This window comes from Malaclemys terrapin, chromosome 3 (genome assembly GCF_027887155.1).
Source record: "Malaclemys terrapin pileata isolate rMalTer1 chromosome 3, rMalTer1.hap1, whole genome shotgun sequence".
In the NCBI taxonomy this organism is placed as follows: domain Eukaryota; kingdom Metazoa; phylum Chordata; order Testudines; family Emydidae; genus Malaclemys; species Malaclemys terrapin.
Genome location: NC_071507.1, coordinates 85,321,948 through 85,331,077, shown reverse-complemented (window position 1 = coordinate 85,331,077; position 9,130 = coordinate 85,321,948). Strand labels below are relative to the sequence as shown.

At 49.1% G+C, this 9,130-nt stretch overlaps 1 long non-coding RNA gene across 1 annotated transcript; it reads right to left on the bottom strand.

Moving 5' to 3' along the window:
- Nucleotides 1-289: 289 nt before the first annotated feature.
- Nucleotides 290-2,617, bottom strand: LOC128833640 (uncharacterized). The gene is made up of 2 exons (XR_008444308.1): nucleotides 2,538-2,617; nucleotides 290-1,208 (listed from the first exon to the last, which is right to left on the bottom strand). It is a non-coding gene; the product is annotated as an uncharacterized LOC128833640 (long non-coding RNA).
- Nucleotides 2,618-9,130: the final 6,513 nt, after the last annotated feature.

The following is a 9,130-nucleotide window of genomic DNA, read 5'->3' as shown; positions in this document are numbered from 1 at the left end:
TGCAAGTCTTGCTGAACATTCCCTTAAGAGAACAAGATTGGGTCTAACATTGATCCTTGTTGCATTCTACTTGTCATCTCCCTACTATCTGATCTGTAACAATTTATACCTCTCTCTGGTCTCAGTTAATAAGTCAAAGTTTAGGGTTTTTTATCTCACTATTTTACCATCAATACCATACTTGTTCACTTTATCTGTTGTGGTGTAAGCCTTTCTGAAATCCAAGGACATTAGGTCTACTATTCTCAGTCTCTCTCTTAAATAAATAATTTTTTAAAGAGACAATGCGTGCTAGGTAATATCTTTTATTGAACCAACTTCTGTTGATGAAAGAGACATGCTTCTGAGGTTACACAGAGCTCTTATTTTTTAATTTCTTAAAGTGCAGTCTGTTTCAAAAAGAGACTAGGTAAAAAGAAGACACATTTTCATTCAACATTTCTTTCATTTGTGTATTCAGAGTTGTATCTACTTATCTTAATGACAAAAATAAGTTTTTGATACTTTTTACTCTCGTCTTGTTGGCCCTACAGACCCAATGCAGTTAGGAGGGAGAGAAGTAGATTCTATTCCTTCTTGTGCACCACCAACAGAATTGTTCACTTAGTTCCTGATAGTTACAGCTATGCAATCCACTGAAAGCAATACGTTTGTATAGATGTCACAGAAGGCAGAATTTAAGATGAAAAGGTAACACAAGTATAATGGAAGGTCTAACTGAGCATACATAACTTTTATTCATCTGTATATGTAAAAGGCATATCAGTTTAGCTAATGTGTAAAAAGAAGGGAAATCCTGGATATCTGTCAGAGGTAGATGAGTATATCTTGAGTATATATATGAGTATATCTTGAGCTTGAGTATAAGCATCGATCTACCCATGATAGGGTTTCACAATGTCTTTGAGTTTCTATCCTTAGTCCATTTGTCATTGTTGTCAACTTATGATTCAGTGACAGATTGGTACCTGGTTTGATGCTATCTCTGCCATATTTCTGCCAATTTTCCTTTATTGTTGTTCAGTGGTGAAGTAGTTTGTAGGTTGTTTTTTAGCAGTCTAACTTGTTGTTTTTCATCTGTTATTTCCAGCGACATATATTGTTGTTTGTAGCTTTTGATCTGAAGTCTTGAGCATAATTCAGTTTGGGGTGAGGTTGTTTGTTCTCTTGGTCTGGAGGTTATTAATCTGTTGAGGCTTGGGAATGACCTTACACAGGAATTGAATATAATTTTATTTGGATTTAGATTTTGATTCCCATATGCTTTGCAGGTGAAGTAGTGTATGTTTTTGGTTTACATGGCACCAGAAACTGAATGTAAGGATGTAGAGGGTTCTACTCAGAGGTCAGCAGATCTAGTGGGCAGGCTGTGGCTCAACAGTCTTTCCACTCCCAAAATCCCAGGGTGGGTCACTTGCCTGATGGTCAGCAGGCCCAGCAGTCAAATTGTGGTCCATCAGGGACTGGGGGTGAGGGGAAAACATAAGGAGACCAGGGTCCTCCCTCTCCACTGGGTCCCGGCCCAAGGGAGAGAGGCATGGAATGTCTCAATCACCTCTTCCTGGTGCACCAGACAAGGCTTCCTTGGGCCACTTCCTACCTCCCTGCTCTCTCTTTGGTTTGGAGTGTGATCACAGACCCCATCCCCTTCCAACAGGGAATTCCCGATCAGTGTCGGTGCTTAGTTGGTCAAATAAGTATTCCTCCAGCTCCATGGGCAGTAGGTGAACCCCCCGCCTCTTCTGCCCGAGGCCCCTCCCACTGGTGCCCTGAGCACCCCCTGCCACCCAGCTGGAGTATGCTCCTCAGCTGCTGAGGGGCAAGTCCCTCTTGGCCCAGTACTGCTCCTTCACTCCCTTAGGCCTGGTCTACATTACACAGGTTGATGTAAGGCAGCTTACGTCGACCTAATTATGTCAGTGTACACACTACAGCCAGGTCCCGCCAATGTAAGTGCCCTACTACAGCGACGTAATAACTCCACCTCCAAGAGAGGCCTGGGGTTTATGCCGGTGTAGTTAGGGCCACATTCTTTACATCGGCTGTTGGTTGTCTTGTCAATATCATGTGGTTCAGTAACATGGTGTGATAATGCATTTAGTCCCATATAGGTAGGTGAGACCACGCTGTGTCTATGCCTTGTGGCTAAGCGAATATCCTGTTATACGATGACCCCGACACGGATAAAATTCATTGTGTAGAGAGGGGCTTAGCACCAGAGGTAAAACCTAGGCGCAGGACTGATGTGAGACGTTCCCCTGGGGCCCGCGCACGGATAGCTAACCAAGGTTCAACGGGGTCTCCTGGCTGGGGCCCAAGGGGAGTAAAGGCTAGTTCAGCGATGCTTTCATCATGCCCCCCTCCCCACCCGGCACCAGCGTCTCGCGCTAGCTGCCCGCCGGGAGGACACCCGCCACCGCCTCTCCCTCCCACGTGACAGTTCCTCGCCCCGCCCGCGCGCTGCCTTCAAACGCCGGCCGGTGCCGGGGGCGCGCGCTCGATAGACTCCTCCCCTCCCTCTTTGGGGGCCTTCTCACCATGTCGGGCAAGGAGCAGCAGTACCAGACGCCCGGCGCGAGAGCGGGGCCGGCGCGAGACCAGGAGGCCGCGCGGCTGCAGGTTGGAGTAGAGCCCCGCCCCTTCTCGTCCCCACGAGCGCTGCCGTCCTCGCCGAGTCACGAGCGCCTGCTTCTTCGGGCCGTGGTGGCGTCCGGTGGAGCGGTGCATGCTGGGATCGGGGGGGGGTCATGTTCTCTCCGGCCAGGGCACTAGCCCAGGCGAGCGGGGAGCTAAGGGCTGCGCTGGGCTCTCAGCGTTGTCACGGGAGCGGGCACTACCGGGGGGAAGGGACCCGCGCCGGGGACCCCCAGGGACTACTTGGGGATCCCGCCCGCCTCGATACCAGCGGCCGAGCGGCGCCGGTTCCCTGAGTGTATCGTGACTGTTGCGACATGCGGTGTGTACAGACTGGCCCAGCTCCGCGCGGCCGTGCGAGAGTCCCCCCGCCCCCGGCCGTTGTCGGAACCCTGGGCGAGCGGAGCCCACCCGGCGGCAGGAGGGACGCGCAGACCCGTCCCCGGCGCAGCGAGCTGAAATCTCGCGATGTTTCAGCCAAGTCTGGTGGGCCAGGGCTGGGCTCGGCCTGTGGCCTTGACCCGCCAGCGCCGCGCTGGTCCGCCGCTGTCCCTGCCTCGGGCCGAGCCTGCCGGGGTAAGAGCCCCTCAGGCTGGGGGAGGAGCATAAACGTGGTTCCTGTGAACGGACTGTGGAGCCCCGCAAGCCGCGACGGTGCCGGGCGATACGGGGCAGCGATTAGCAGGTGAACCGGGAGGCTCTGCTCAGACCTCGCCGGAGCGCTGCCCGCAGTTCCCCTGGCGCAGGTAACGGTGGGGAAGGAGGGAAAACTTGAACCCAGGAAATGTAAACGTGCGATGTGCCTCCAGGCTCGGGGTCAGCGCTGGGATTAGGGTGTGGGAGTCCTGGCCCTCCCCTGCCCAGCCTTCCTGCCAACACCACGTGAAAGGAGAGTGCCAGCCAGGTGTGATCTGACCTTAAATAGAGATGATGTAAAAATAAGTGTTTACAAAACCTAACTGATAGAAAATGGTTCTAGGATTTTTACCTAAAATGGAAAGAGTTAAAAAATGGAAAGAGTTAACCAAACTATTGCCTGGCCTTATTTGCAACACAAACATCTCAGTACCACCTATACATTTCCCTAAAACATTACAGTGATGTACTTTATGATTATTGTGAAGCAAGTAACTTGCATCGTGCACCCAAATTTCAGCCCGGGAAGCGGCTGCTTTTAGATTAATAGTGAAAAGCCCGTTTATGCTGTCAATCCCAGAAAAAGTTTTGCAGTGTGCCTTGTGAACTTAGCTCCTTTTATTTAAAAGGCATCATACGTGCAGACTCATCTGTAGTGATCTTGTTATGAAACTTAGGGTATGTCTACATTACAGGATTAATTGGAATTTAGAAAATTTGATTTTTGGCAACCGATATAAAGTCGAGTGCATGCGGCCACACTAAGCACATTAATTCGGTGGTGTGCGTCTATGTACCAAGGCTAGCGTCGACTTCCGGAGCGTTGCACTGTGGGTAGCTATCCCATAGTTCCCACAGTCTCTCCCGTCCATTGGAATTCTGGGTTGAGATCCCAATGCCTAATGGGGCAAAAAACATTGTCGCTGGTGGTTCTGGGTACAGCCTCATCCCTCCCTCTGTGAAAGCAACGGCAGACAACCATTTCATGCCTTTTTTCCTCGGTGAACTGTGCAGATGCCATACCACAGCAAGCATGGAACCTGCTCAGCTCAAGACAGCAGTCATGAACATTGTAAACACCTCGTGCATTATCATGCAGTTTATGCTGAACCAGGACCTGAACGCCCAGGCGAGGAGGAGGCGGCTACGGCAGCGTGGTGACGAGAGTGATGAGGATATGGACACAGAATTCTCTCAAACCACGGGCCCCGGCACTTTGGAGATCATGCTGTTAATGGGGCAGGTTATAGCAGTGGAATGCCGATTCTGGGCCCGGGAAACAAACAGAGACTGGTGGGACCACATACTGTTGCAGGTCTGGGACGATTCCCAGTGGCTGCGTAACTTTTGCATGCATAAGGGCACTTTCATGGAACTTTGTGACTTGCTTTCCCCTGCCCTGAAGCGCCAGAATACCAAAATGAGAGCAGCCCTCACAGTTGAGAAGCGAGTGGCGATAGCCCTGTGGAAGCTTGCAACGCCAGACAGCTACTGGTCAGTCGGGAATCAATTTGGAGTGGGCAAATCTCCTGTGAGGGCTGCTGTGATGCAAGTAACCAAAGCAATCACTGAGCTGCTGCTACGAAAGGTAGTGACTCTGGGAAATGTGCAGGTCACAGTGGATGGCTTTGCTGCAGTGGGATTCCCTAACTGTGATGGGGCGATAGATGGAACCCATATCCCTATCTTGGCACTGGAGCACCAGGGCAGCCAGTGCATAAACCGCAAGGGGTACTTTTCAGCGGTGCTGCAAGCACTGGTGGATCACAAGGGACGTTTCACCAACATCAACATGGGATGGCCTGGAAGGGTTCAGGACGTTCGCGTCTTCAGGAACACTGATCTGTTTAAACGGCTGCGGCCAGGGATTTACTTCCCAGACCAGAAAATAACAGTTGGGGATGTTGAAATACCTATAGTTATCCTTGGGGACCCAGCCTACCCCTTAATGCCATGGCTCATGAAGCCATACACAGGCAGCCGGGACAGTAGTCAGGAGCTGTTTAACTACAGGCTGAGCAAGTGCAGAATGGTGGTAGAATGTGCTTTTGGACCTTTAAAGGGTCGCTGGCAATCGTTACTGACTCGCTCAGACCTCAGCCAAACCAATATTCCCATTGTTATTGCTGCTTGCTGTGTGCTCCACAATATCTGTGAGAATAAGGGGGAGACCTTTATGGCGGGGTGGGAGGTTGAGGCAAATTGCCTGGCCGCTGATTACGCGCAGCCAGACACCTGGGCGATTAGAAGAGCACACCAAGAAGCGCTGCACATCAGAGAAGTTTTGAAAACCTGTTTCATGACTGGCCAGGCTACAGTGTGAAAGTTCTGTTTTTCTCCTTGAGGAAAACCCGCCCCCTTGATTGACTCATTCCCTGTAAGCAACCCACCCTCCCCCTTCAATAACAGCTTGCTTTCAAAGGAAATAAAGTCACTACCGTTTAAAAATCATGTATTATTTATTAATTGATTATAAAAAGAGGGAGAGAACTGACAAGGTAGCCTGGGTGGGGTTGGGGAGGAGGGAAGGAGAAGGCCACTTCAAAAGTTCAAAATAATGACAGCCTTTTGCTTGGGCTGTCCACTGGGGTGGAGTGGCAAGGTACACGGAGCCTTCCCCCCCCCTCGCGTTCTTATACATCTGGATGAGGAGGCTATGGAACTTGGGGGGGGAGGTTATACAGGGGCACTCTGTGATCCTGTTGCCGTTCCTGAAGCTCCACCAGACGCTGGAACATGTCCGTTTGCTCACGCGGCAGCCCCAGCGTTGCATCCTACCTCCTCTGATCTTCCTGCCGCCTCCTGTCCTCACGTTCGTCCCTCCTGTCCTCACGTTCGTCCCTCCTGTCCTCACGTTCGTCCCTCCTGTCCTCACGTTCGTCCCTCCTGTCCTCACGTTCGTCCCTCCTGTCCTCACGTTCACTGGCATCTTTCCTGTACTTTGATATCGGGTCCTTCCACTCATTCAGATGAGCTCTTTCATTGTGGGTCGATTTCATGATTTCTGAGAACATTTCATCTCGCATGCTTTTTTTTTTTTTTTTTTTTGCCGCCTTATCTGAGATAGCCTTCGGGACGGAGGAGGTAGGCTTGAAAAATTTGCAGCTGCGGGAGGGGGGAAAAAGGGAGAGAAGTATTTAAAAAGATAAATTTTACAGAACAATGCTTATACTCTTTCACGGTGAACAACACTATTCACATTACATAGCACATGTAATTTCGGTACAAGGTCGCATTTTGCATCTTATAGTGAGTGCCTGCGGCTTTGGTGTTAGAGATCACAGATGCAGGTCCGGGCAACAGAATTCGGCTTGCGTGCAGTCATGGTAAACCATTGTCTTTTGGCTTCTGCAACCTTCATAAAAGCAGCACCTTCCTTTCCCATACCAAGCAAAGCCCATTGAGTGCTGCGGTTTTCCTGTTAACGTGCAGCAGCAGAAACCAAACTTAAACCCCCCCATCACCCATCCAGTTCTCTGGGATGATCGCTTTACCCTTTCCCCCACCGCGTGGCTGGTATCAGAGAAGATCCCTGCTAGCCAAACGCGAAAAGCTCAGCGCCAATGTCCTCCCCTCCCCCCTCCACCACTTGGCTAACTGCAGGGAAGGATTTCTTTTCAGCCACAGGCAAACCAGTAGGAACGGCCACCTCTGTCCCTTAATTAAATTCCCATATTTCAACCAGGTTACCATGAACGATATCACACTCCTGAGGATAACACAGCGAGATAAAGAACAGATGTTGCTTGAATGCCAGCAAACACCGGGACCAAACGCTGCCAGGCTTTGTCATGCAATGATACCAGATTACTTGCTGCAAGCATGGCGTGGTCAAGTGTCCTACCATGGAGGACGGAATAAGCTTCACTGCCCAGAAACCTTCTGCAAAGGCTTTTGGAGTACCTCCAGGAGAGCTTTATGGAGATGTCCCTGGAGGATTTCCGCTCCATCCCCAGACACGTTAACAGACTTTTCCAGTAGCTGTACTGGCCGCGAAAGCATCCCAAGTCCTCAGGACAAATTAATCATTAAACGCTTGCTTTTAAACCATGTTTTATATTTACAAAAGGTACACTCACCAGAGTTCCCTTCCATGGCTTCATGGTCTTGGATACTGGCTTGGGAGGGTTGGGAGGGTATTTCAGTCAGGCTGAGAAAAAGATCATGGCTGTTGGGGAGAACGGAGTGCTGTGTGCTCTCCGCAAGCTCGTCCTCCTCCTCCTCCTCATCTTCCCCGTCCGCAGAATCCTCAGGCATGGCTGGGAGTACCTCCTCCTCGGAATCCACGGTCAGGGGTGGGGTAGTCATGGCGGCCCCCCCTAGAATTGCATGCAGCTCAGCGTAGAAGCAGCATGTCTGCGGCTCTGCACCGGACCTTCTGTTTTTGCTGCTTTGATTTTCTGGTAGGCTTGTCTGAGCTCCTTAACTTTCACGCGGCCCTGATCTGAGTCCCTATTGTGGCCTCTCCCCATCGTGCCCTTGGAGATTTTTTCAAATGTTTTGGCATTTCGTCTTTTGGAACATAGTTCTGCTAGCACGGAATCCTCTCCCCATGTAGCGATCAGATCCAGTACCCCCCATACGGTCCATGCTGGTGCTCTTTTTTGATTCTCAGACTGCATGGTTACCTGTGCTGATGAGCTCTGAGTGGTCACCTGTGCTCTCCGTGCTGGGCAAACAGGAAATGAAATTCAAAAGTTCGCGGGGCGTTTCCTGTCTACGTGGCCAGTGCATCAGAGTTCAGATTGCTGTCCAGAGCGGTCACAATGGTGCACTGTGGGATAGCTCCCGGAGGCCAATACCTTCGAATTTCGTCCACACTAACCCTAATTTGAACCGGCAATGTCGATTTAAGCGCTACTCCCCTCGTCTGAGAGGAGTACAGAAATTGATTTTAAGAGCCCTTTATGTCGAAGTAAATGGCTTCGTTGTGTGGACGGGTGCAGGGTTAATTCGATTTAACGCTGCTAAATTCGACCTAAACTCGTAGTGTAGACCAGGCCTTAGCTAGAAACTTGCAAAATTAAAGAAAAGTCATTGAGGCCAACTATTCTATTGAGTATTTTGTACAATTTTGCTACTGAAATAAGTGTGGCTTGCTGAATATTAAAAGGAGTTTTTGCTAACATAATGCTTTCTTTGTGCAAGTCTCATAGCTGCTCCATGCCTCAGTTTTCCATCTGCATAGTGTGTGTGTGTGCGTGTGTGTATATATATATATATATATATATATATATATATATATATATATGATACAACCTACCCTTAAGAGATCTGTTGTGAGGCTTAATATATTGCTGTTCGTAAAACATTTGAGATGGTGCTATAGAAAATATTAAAAAACAGAACCTCAACATTTTTAAAATGTACAATTAAAATAGAAGTGGACTGGGTTTAGGTATATTTTGGGAAGAAATGTGAAATCAAAGCATAGAGTTAAGTCCTCCAACAAAGCGGTAGTGCAGGTGTGTAAAATTATTTATGATGGTTTTTGTCTTTCCTTTTTTAAAAATTTTCTTTTTAAAAACTCCAATAGGAAGAGCTAAAGTCTCTTGAGCAGATGCATTCATCCCTGAGAGCCCTCCATCAAATGGTTGCCTCCTGTAATGAGGTAAATTGCATGCACATTTACAAAGTACTATGAACATAAATTCTCTTTGCCAGTTGGGTGTATTTAGGCACTGCATAACAATTAAGCAGCATGATGCGGAATGGGAAATTTTTTGAAATCTTGACAGTTTTTGCAGAACAAGAAGAGTTTCCTACCCAGCTGTAGTCCTGGTGTCCTCACAGAACACCCCCTGGGAGTCTCCCCTCACTTATAACAAGGGGTATAAAGCTTGAGTGTGTGTGCTGACCT